Source organism: Salvelinus sp. IW2-2015, linkage group LG16, assembly GCF_002910315.2.
Source record: "Salvelinus sp. IW2-2015 linkage group LG16, ASM291031v2, whole genome shotgun sequence".
Classification (NCBI taxonomy): domain Eukaryota; kingdom Metazoa; phylum Chordata; class Actinopteri; order Salmoniformes; family Salmonidae; genus Salvelinus; species Salvelinus sp. IW2-2015.
Window position 1 is genome coordinate 7,831,825 of NC_036856.1, and position 10,520 is coordinate 7,842,344.

A 10,520-nucleotide genomic window follows, 5' to 3' on the forward strand; every position below is an offset into this window, starting at 1 on the left:
TATGTCTATGTCTATGCCCTTCCAGACCTCCTCTGCCTACCCAAGGACGTCAGAGGACAAAAATCAGTTAACCACCTAACTGAGGAACTCAATTTAACCTTGCACAATACCCTAGATGCAGTTGCACCCCTAAAACGAAAAACATTTGTCATAAGAAACTAGCTCCCTGGTATACAGAAAATACCCGAGCTCTGAAGCAAGCTTCCAGAAAATTGGAACGGAAATGGCGCCACACCAAATTGAAGTCTTCCGACTAGCCTTGGAAAGACAGTACCGTGCAGTACTCACTGCTGCTCGATCATCATATTTTTCCAACTTAATTGAGGTAAATAAGAACAATCCTAAATTTATTTTTGATACTGTCGCAAAGCTAACTAAAAAGCAGCATTCCCCAAGTGAGGATGGCTTTCACTTCAGCAGTATAAATTCATGAACTTCTATGAGGAAAAGATCATGATCATTAGAAAGCAAATTACGGTCTCACATTTACATTTTAGTCATTTAGCGACGCTCTTATCCAGAGCGACTTACAGTAGAGTGCATACATTTTAGTAAATTTTTACATACTGAGACAAGGATATCCCTACCGGCCAAACCCTCCCTAACCCGGACGACGCTATGCCAATTGTGCAATTGTGCGTCGCCCCACGGATCTCCCGGTTGCGGCCGGCTGCGACAGAGCCTGGGCGCGAACCCAGCCCAGCCTGGGCGCGAACCAGAGACTCTGGTGGCGCAGCTAGCACTGCGATGCAGTGCCCTAGACCACTGCGCCACCCGGGAGCCTCCTCTTTAATCTGCGTATTCCTCCAAAGCTCAGTTGTCCTGAGTCTGCACAACTCTGCCAGGACCTAGGATCAAGAGAGACACTTAAGTGTTTAGTACTATATCTCTTGACACAATGATGAAAATAACCATGGCCTCTAAACCTTCAAGCTGCATACTGGACCCTTATTCCAACTAAACTACTGAGAGAGCTGCTTCCTGTGCTTGCCCTCCTATGTTGAACATAATAAACGGCTCTCTATCCACCGGATGTGTACCAAACTCACTAAAAGTGGCAGTAATAAAGCTCTCTTGAAAAAGCCAAACCTTGACCCAGAAAATATAAAAAAACTATCGGCCTATATCGAATCTTCCATTCCTCTCAATTTCTTTTTTAAAAAGCTGTTGCACAGCAACTCACTGCCTTCCGAAGAAAAACAATGTATACGAAATGCCTTCAGTCTGGTTTTAGACCCCATCATAGCACTGAGACTGCACTTGTGAAGGTGGTAAATGACCTTATAAATGGCGTCAGACCGAGGCTCTGCATCTGTCCTCGTGCTCCTAGACCTTAGTGCTGCCTTTGATACCATCGATCACCACATTCTTTTGGAGAGATTGGAAACCCTAATTGGTCTACACGGACAAGTTCTGGCCTGGTTTAGAGCTTATCTGTCGGAAAGATATCAGTTTGTCTCTGTGAATGGTTTGTCCTCTGACAAATCAACTGTACATTTCGGTGTTCCTCAAGGTTCCGTTTTGGGACCACTATTGTTTTCACTATATATTTTACCTCTGGGGATGTCATTTGAAAACACAATGTTAACTTTCACTGCTATCGCGATGACACACAGCTGTACATTTCAATGAAACATGGTGAAGCTCCAAAATTGACCTCGCTAGAAGCCTCTGTGTTTCAGACATAAGGAAGTGGATGGCTGCAAACTTTCTACTTTTAAACTCGGACAAAACAGAGATGCTTGTTCTAGGTCCCAAGAAACAAAGAGATCTTCTGTTGAATCTGACAATTAATCTTGATGGTTGTAAAGTCGTCTCAAATAAAACTGTAGAGATACTCTTAATGATGGGCTATGAAAAGCCAAATGACATTTACTCCTGAGGTGCTGACTTGCTGCACCCTTGGCAACTACTGTGATTATATTTATTTGACCATGCTGGTAATTTATGAACAGTTGAACATCTTGGCCATGTTCTGTTATAATCTCCACCCGGCACAGCCAGAAGAGGACTGGCCACCCCTCATAGCCTGGTTCCTCTCTAGGTTTCTTCCTAGTTCTGGCCTTCTTAGGGAGTTTTTCCTAGCCACCGTGCTTCTACACCTGCATTGCTTGCTGTTTGGGGTTTTAGGCTGGGTATCTGTACAGCACTTTGAGATATCAGCTGATGTAAGAAGGGATATATAAATAAATTTGATTTGATTGTTTAAGTGGCCGTTGTGTCAAGAAACAGTGCGGCTTGGCTCGTGTGTGTTTCAGAAGATGCACAGCTCTCGACTTCTCTCTCCTGAGTCCATATGGGAGTTGCAGTGATGGGACAGGACAGTAACTACCAATTGAAGAAAGGGGTAAAAAATATTTTTTTAACAAAAATATATATAAAATGGAAGTATGGAGGCAATTTTGTGCCAACAAAAATAAGGGATTAAATGTGTCCAAAAAATATATATTTCTTGAGCTTTCTTATATCTCCTAGATATTGGACAGACACTTCAAAATTAAGGACCTCGGCGTTACTCTGGACCCTGATCTCTCTTTTGGCGAACATATCAAGACTGTTTCAAGGACAGCTTTTTCCATCTACGTAACATTGCAAAAATCAGAAACTTCTGTCCAAAAATGACGCAGAAAAAATGTATCCATGCTTTTGTTACTTTAGGTTAGACTACTGCAATGCTCTACTTTCCGGCTACCCGGATAAAGCACTAAATAAACTTCAGTTAGTGCTAAATACGGCTGCTAGAATCTTTGACTAGAACCCCAAAATTTGATCATATTACTCCAGTGCTAGCCTCCCTACACTGGCTTCCTGTTAAGGCAAGGGCTGATTTCAAGTTTTACTTGCTAACCTACAAAGCATTACACGGGCTTGCTCCTACCTATTTTCCGATTTGGTCCTGCCGTACATACCTACACGTACGCTAGGCCTCCTAATTGTCCCTAGAATTTCTAAGCAAACAGCTGGAGGCAGGGTCTTTCTCCTATAAGAGCTCCATTTTTATTGAATGGTCTGCCTACCCATGTGAGAGACGCCAGACTCGGTCTCAACCTTTTAAGTCTTTACTGAAGACTCATCTCGTCAGTGGGTCATTTTCTATGTATTGAGTGTTAGTCTGGCCAGGAGTGTGAAGGGAACGGAAAGGCTCTGGAGCAACGAACCGCCTTTGCTGTTCTGCTGGCCGGTTCCCCTCTCTCCACTGGGATTCTCTGCCTCTAACCCTATTACAGGGGCTGAGTCACTGGCTTACTGGTGCTCTTTCATGCCGTCCCTAGGAGGGGTGCATCACTTGAGTGGGTTGAGTCACTGACGTGATCTTCCTGTCTGGGTTGGCGCACCCCCTTGGGTTGTGCCATGGCGGAGATCTTTGTGGGGCTATACTCGCCTTGTCCTCAGGGATGGTGTCACGAACCGACTCAAAGCCCATATCAAAAGGGAGACAACTGGAGATAAGGAATAACAAAATATATTTATTAACTAAGGTAACCTAAATGCAATTAACAATGGTTGTGTAGATCAGTAATCAGTAATGTAAGTGAGTGTTTTGCTTGCATAAATGTGATAATGCGGTGTGTTGAAAGGTGCTAAAGCAAACAACCAAAAAGCACCAAAACGCCACAACAAAATCTATGACGGTGTCTGCATGGAGAGAGTCTCTTCCATGAATGGGGAAGTGGTGTATTTATCTGGGAGACACCGGGCCCAGGTGTTTCCCATGTAGCTGACGACCCTCCAACTCCGCCCACCGGCATCCTAATAAGGAAACAAGAACAAGAGAGAATACGGCAGACAGAGTGGGAGGGTCGTCACAATGTGTAAGTTGGTGGTTGAAGGTATCCCTCTGTGGTGTGGGGGCTGTGCTTTGGCAAAGTGGGTGGGGTTATATCCTTCCTGTTTGGCCCTGTCCGGGGGTATCATTCGGATGGGGCACACAGTGTCTCCTGACCCCTCCTGTCTCAGCCTCCAGTATTTATGCTGCAGTAGTTTATGTGGTCGGGGGGCTAGGGTCAGTTTGTTATTATCTGAGTACTTCTCCTGTCTTATCCGGTGTCCTGTGTGAATTGAAGTTGCTCTCTCTAATTCTCCCTCTCTCTTTCTTTTCTCTCTCTCGGAGGACCTGAGCCCTAGGACCATGCGTCAGGACTACCTGGCATGATGACTCCTTTTTGTCCCCAGTCCACCTGGCCGTGCTTGCTGCTTCAGAGTTCGTTTTCCGAAATCACTTGTAGCGGAAGGCCAGGGGATGTTGCTTTTCCCAGTGCAATGTACAAGTGCCGGTAATGTCTCGCTTCCTAGAGTGCATTGGCGTAGTCTATCGTGAGATTGAGAAGGGGGTTTCTTTTTTTTTTAATTCAACTGTTCTGCCTGCGGCTATGGAACCCCGACCTGTTCACCGGACGTGCTACTGTCTCAGACCTGCTGTTTTCAACTCTCTAGAAGACGGCAGGAGCGGTAAGAGATACCTCTTAATGGATGGGCTATGAAAAGCAAATGACATTTCTCCTGAGGTGTGACTTGCTGCCACTTTTGGCAACTACTGTGTATTATTATTTGCACCATGCTGGTTAATTATGGAACCAGTTGAACATCTTGGCCATGTTCTGTTATAATCTCCACCCTGGCACAGCCAGAAGAGGACTGGCCACCCCTCATAGCCTGGTTCCTCTCTAGGTTTCTTCCTAGGTTCTGGCCTTTCTAGGGAGTTTTTCCTAGCCACCGTGCTTCTACACCTGCATTGCTTGCTGTTTGGGGTTTTAGGCTGGGTATCTGTACAGCACTTTGAGATATCAGCTGATGTAAGAAGGGATATATAAATAAATTTGATTTGATTTTAAGTGGCCGTTGTGTCAAGAAACAGTGCGGCTTGGCTCGGTTGTGTTTCAGAAGATGCACAGCTCTCGACCTTCYTCTCTCCTGAGTCCATATGGGAGTTGCAGTGATGGGACAGGACAGTAACTACCAATTGAGGAGAAAAAGGGGTAAAAAATATTTTTTTAACAAAAATATATATAAAATGGAAGTATGGAGGCAATTTTGTGCCAACAAAAATAAGGGATTAAATGTGTCCAAAAAATATATATTTCTTGAGCTTTCTTATATCTCCTAGATATTGGACAGACACTTCAAAATATTTTGGGGGTGTGTCCCCCATTCATTTTTACTTACACCTGTATGTTGACTTCTCCATTGATGTTGTTTAAAAAAAATTGCAGACTTTTCTTGGCGGATGTACAATCGTCGCAAATTGAATTATGGGGAGTTTCAGTGAACATAATTGTGCACTAGCAAAGCCGACTGAAAACGAGGGCTGAGGGGCTTATGTTGCAAACTTCCCTTGCTTGGCKAATCATTTGGACCACCCTCCAAGATGGAGGCAGGGATTCCCCCAAGGGCATAAGGTAAGTGGACGAGGGTGTGTCTTTTAAGTGTTTAGACCGCAGCCACAATCATCACGGGATGAACGAGTGACGAATTTCCMGCCAAGGGTGGTCCATTTAAAAATCATTCCTTCCTCCCTCGCCCCCAGCCCTACAAGTGTATACTCGTCAGACGTTATGATACGTCATCAGAAGTYTCCACTTAATTTGAGGGCTGAGGGGATAGGGTGTGTCTTTTAAGTGTTTGGACCGCAGCCTGGGTTGTATTTCTGGTTTGGGTCACTGCTTTGTTCTTCCGGCTCGGTGACGTCAGGTGACGTTTATACTTCCTTTGTACGAAGGGTATCGTGATCCTGTCACATTTGTGTTATTATTTTTTGATAGTATTCATAAATTATTATAGCTGCGTCTGTCTTTAATTTGAATCACGTTGACTTTTTCTTATGCGATATCTGTTTTTTATTAAATAATTTATGGAAAAATAATGACACATTTTCTTCCCTAAACCAGATAACTTCTGAACTAGAAATATGCCGCCATTTTGCCGTTTTTTCTTCTAACCCTAACCGGATGCTTATTAATATCTTTGTCAATATCGTTCTAATATGCGTGCAAATTCATATGTACCTCTATTAAAACCTACATAATGCTGTATCAGCACATACCAACTCAATGTTTGAAGTGGGGCACTTTTTAAAATGTGTTTTTGAGTCATTAATATTTAAGCTTGAAATGTTGGAACCTCATAATTTAATTAGGGTCCCTTAGTAAACCTTCATGTCAAATAATGTTCAGATATGTTCATCTGTTCTTGACTTACAAATCATTAAAGTTTGGATAAATTGCACCTTTGGGGGGCGCTACAAAGCACCCCATAGCCAGCAGGGGTATGAGATTGCACAAATATGTTTGATTCATCCCAAATATATTTTGTGCCAAGCCACAAGTCTGAGCTACAAAAAACAAAACAACATTTTGGGGGGGATTCCATGACCAGACATGGCTTGTTAAAATATAACGTTTCCTAGTGGTGTATAGAGCTTCATGGCAGAAAACAAGTGTATGTATGTAAATGCTTATAAAAAACGGTGTTATATCGATATTGGAGCCTTGAGAACCTTGAAAATATACTATTTAAACATTCTACACCCTTTATATGGTAAGAACCGCCCCTCTATTCCCATSGTCTTCTTCATGGCATATTTCTGATAAGCAAGACAATTATGCACTGAATTCRCACCGCCTATTCAAACAGAGCAGCTTTGCCATGATTTGGCTTTCAGAAAATACATCCCTCTGTTAAGTATCCCACAGAACCCAAGCAGATAAACAAACCTGTCGCAAATCATGACGCATGTCAATATGATGCAGTGGTAGTCTACAGAAAGAACGCACGTAAGGCAGARAATTGGTCTTCATCGTTTTTTCACCTTGCTTGTAGGCTATATACCGTATCTTGACTGTCTGACATAAGCATGCTATTTCATCTGGGGAAAATAACAGGAGCCCGACCTAATTCTGCTACATTGGCCTACATTACATTTGACTCAATATAAGATTTTAATTGACACACCGTTAACTGATTTAAAGTCAAACAGAAAAACAGCACTAACACTTTTGGGGCCAAGCTTCCTGCCATCCAGGACCTCTATACCAGGCGGTGTCAGAGGAAGGCCCTAAAAATTATCAAAGACTCCATKCCCCCTAGTCATAGACTGTTCTCTCTGCTACTGCACGGCAACCGGTACCGGAGATCCAAGTCTAGGTCCAAATGGCTTCTTAACCCCCAAGCCATAAGACTCCTGAACAGTTAATCAAAYGGCTACCCAGACCCCTCTTTTACGCTGCTGCTACTCTCTGTTTATAATCTATGCATAATCACTTTAACGCTACCTACATGTACATATTACTTTAATTACCTCAACTAAGCAAGACACCCCCAATAAAGGGGGTCGTGTGGCTCAGTTGGTAGAGCATGGCGCTTGCAACGCCAGGGTTGTGGGTTCATTCCCCACGGGGGGACCAGGATGAATATGTATGAACTTTCCAATTTGTAAGTCGCTCTGGATAAGAGCGTCTGCTAAATGACTTAAATGTAAATGTAAACTAACCGGTGCCCCCGCACATTGACTCTGTACCGGTACCCATGTATATAGCCTCGCTTGTTATTTTACTGCTGCTGTTTAATTATTTGTTACTTTTATTTTCTACTTATCTATTATTACTTAGCACTCTTTTTTTCTCAACTTCTTAAAAGCATTGTTGGTTAAGGGCTTGTAAGTAAGCATTTCACTGTAAGGTCTACTACACATGTTGTATTCGGCGCATGTGACAAATACAATTTGATTTGGTTCGAATTTTTTATTACATGGAAATAATTTATTCGTACTATGTCAGGGGTCAACGTCGGGAGACCAGGCTGATCCTGAGGGAGGTGGTGGCGGCCTTCTCCCTCTCCTGTGGGAGAGAGAGAGATGCAGGGGTGGTTTAGGATTTCAGAAAGATAAGTCATCATCTGAGCTCTCAGCAATAGAACTKTCTTCATCTGAGCTTTCATCTTCATCAGAGTCATCAATAATAGTCCCTTCTCCCAGAATTAGCTTGTGGTAAGTGTTCCTGGTGTTGACTTGGTCTTGTGGCAGTTTACTCAATCTTCTCTTCAGGAGGCAGATACGGCCATTCCTCCATCCCTCTGACAACTCCACTGCATTGCCTAACAGTCACATGTAAAGCCGTAAATTATTTACAATTCCAATACACAAAATAGTGTGTATTTGTATAGCAAGAAAAAAAAAATGGTCCAAAAATAGTATAAACCTCAACTTACTCTGACCTTGCWGCTGTAGGGACAGTGCCTCCAGAGTTCCTGTGGCTCTTTGTAGGCTTCCCCAGTGGCTCTTCATCTCCTGCACCAGGATCCTCTCTTCCTCCTGCAGTCTGTTCACCAACATTTGATGGCAAGATTGCTGTTGCCTTTGAGATGTAAACTCAGAGGTATATAACAGTACAACAGCAATGATTGCAGCCTACGCTGAAAGGTAGATAGAAACCTTCTGCAATCATACACTTACTGTTGCCAAGTCTCTCCCATGACCACACAAAGTTGTCAGTATTGAGCAGCTCATCCACTGTGGGGAGCCTAAACTCTGCCTGCTGCTCGTGAAGTTGAACAATGGCAGCTGTCAAGGCCTTCTTGTCCTCAACAATTTCTCAGAATCTGATGTCTCCTCTTGTTACCGTCTGAATAATAAGGGGTGATTAGACGGACTGTAGCTTTAACCAATAAAGATCGAGTGGGTGAGGTATATGGCCAATATACCACGTCTAAGGGCTGTTCTAAAGTACGACCCAACACGGAGTGCCTGGATACACCCTTTAGCCGTGGTATATTGGCCATATACCACAAACCCCCAAGGTGCTTTATTGCTATTATAAACTGGTTACCAACGTTTTGTCATACCCGTGGTATACGGCCGTCAGCCAATCAACATGCAGTGCTCGAACCAACCAGTTTATAATCAGATATATTACATGACTATAAGTTATAGAGCTACTATAGAGACACAAACAGAGTACAAAGCATTCAACAAATTTCGAAAGAATTTGTTGTCATATAAGTTATAACATTTTACAAGACATGCAGACTCTGTTGTTTATGGTCATGTAATTTCTCAGTTTACTGAAATGTTTTACATTACATAACAAACATGACTTCACTGACATCAATGTAATTATGTTACGCGGAGTGGAACCCAAGAGCAGACTCAGACGAGGAGACTGGGATGAAGTAACCAATGTATTTATTAAAACACAGGGGGAAGATGGAGTGCAGGTCAGGGGAAGCTCGGGCGGGTTGCTGGAAACCAGGTGCGGAGGCTGAGGCTGGAGCGAGAGGGGTTGAGACAGGGTAAGCAGGTCCGGAGGGGAATCCAAAGGAGTAGTAGAGTGGGGTATCCAGGACAGAATAACGAGACGTGGGACTGGAGACAGGGACCAGATTAAGAGCGAGCAGAACTGTAGCGGAGAAGAAAACAGTGTCAGGCAAGGATCTGAATAGTAACAAACGGCTAGAACCGTAGACTGACTGAGCAGAGATTACGATCTGGCAGCGTGGAAGTAGCAGGGCTGAGTATTTGTAGAGGTCTTGATTATGGAACAGGTGGCAGCTGGTGGGGATCTGCTCTGACTGCAGCACACCTGTCTCCGCCCACACAATCACACACACACAGAGAGAGAGAGAGAGAGAGAGAGGGGGAGAGGGAGAGAGTACTGGGGGAGTGGCGGCAGGTCAAGGAGACACAGGATGAGCAGTAGAGGGCGTTGCAGGAGCAGATGTGACAAATTTTGAAATTGAGAGAGAGAAACATCCACTGCTGCACCTCAGCAACCCACTCATGAAGCACAGCGTCGTTGATGTCCTGCTCGACTTCCTCTCTGGTTGTGTTGCCAGAGACTAATTGCGGCCTCCCCATTTGAGCTATAATGCCTTAATGAACAAATAAATGTTTTAAATAATGTATTCATTCTATTTAAAAAGGCATTACAATATCCTTTCTGCATAACACAAAAACAGTCCTGAAAGAAAACAATTACCTCATAAGACCATTCATGCGCCTTCGCATGCATAAAGCAGAGGAGAGAGTGCATTGTCTGGGCATGCCTGCACAATGTTCTGCAAATATGGCCAGTATTTGCATGTAACATTGCAGCAGAAGAAGCCCACCGTGCCAACAGAACACAACTCCTTCTGCAAGTACACTAAGTAGGCATATACCTCGCCTCTGTACATGTTGGGGGCCTTGAGGAAAACGCTGTGTCGGCAAACTACTATCTCAAGGCCCTCCTCATCTACTTTGGCAGATGATTTTCCTGACGTCTCTTTGGCCGCTGTCCACTCTGATGTGCCACACACTCCTTTGACTGGCATCTACAACATAAGAAATCACAGTGTAGTGCAGAAATGCACATTTGTGGCCTACTGGAGGTCATTTTGCAGGGCTCTGGCAGTGCTCCACCTTGCACAAAGGCGGAGGTAGCGGTCCTGCTGCTGGGTTGTTGCCCTTCTACGGCCTCCTCCACGTCTCCTGATGTACTGGCCTGTCTCCTGGTAGCGCCTCCATGCTCTGGACACTACGCTGACAGACA

The 10,520-nt window shown here is 44.0% G+C and overlaps 1 long non-coding RNA gene across 1 annotated transcript in view; it reads right to left on the bottom strand.

Annotated features, from left to right (window-relative positions):
• Nucleotides 1–9,194: 9,194 nt before the first annotated feature.
• Nucleotides 9,195–10,520, bottom strand: part of LOC111976121 (uncharacterized) — a 3,370-nt gene continuing 2,044 nt past the window's right edge. Inside the window, exon 4 of the long non-coding RNA XR_002878886.2 lies at nt 9,195–9,389. This is a non-coding gene — a long non-coding RNA (uncharacterized lncRNA). The remainder of the gene's footprint in view (nt 9,390–10,520) is intronic.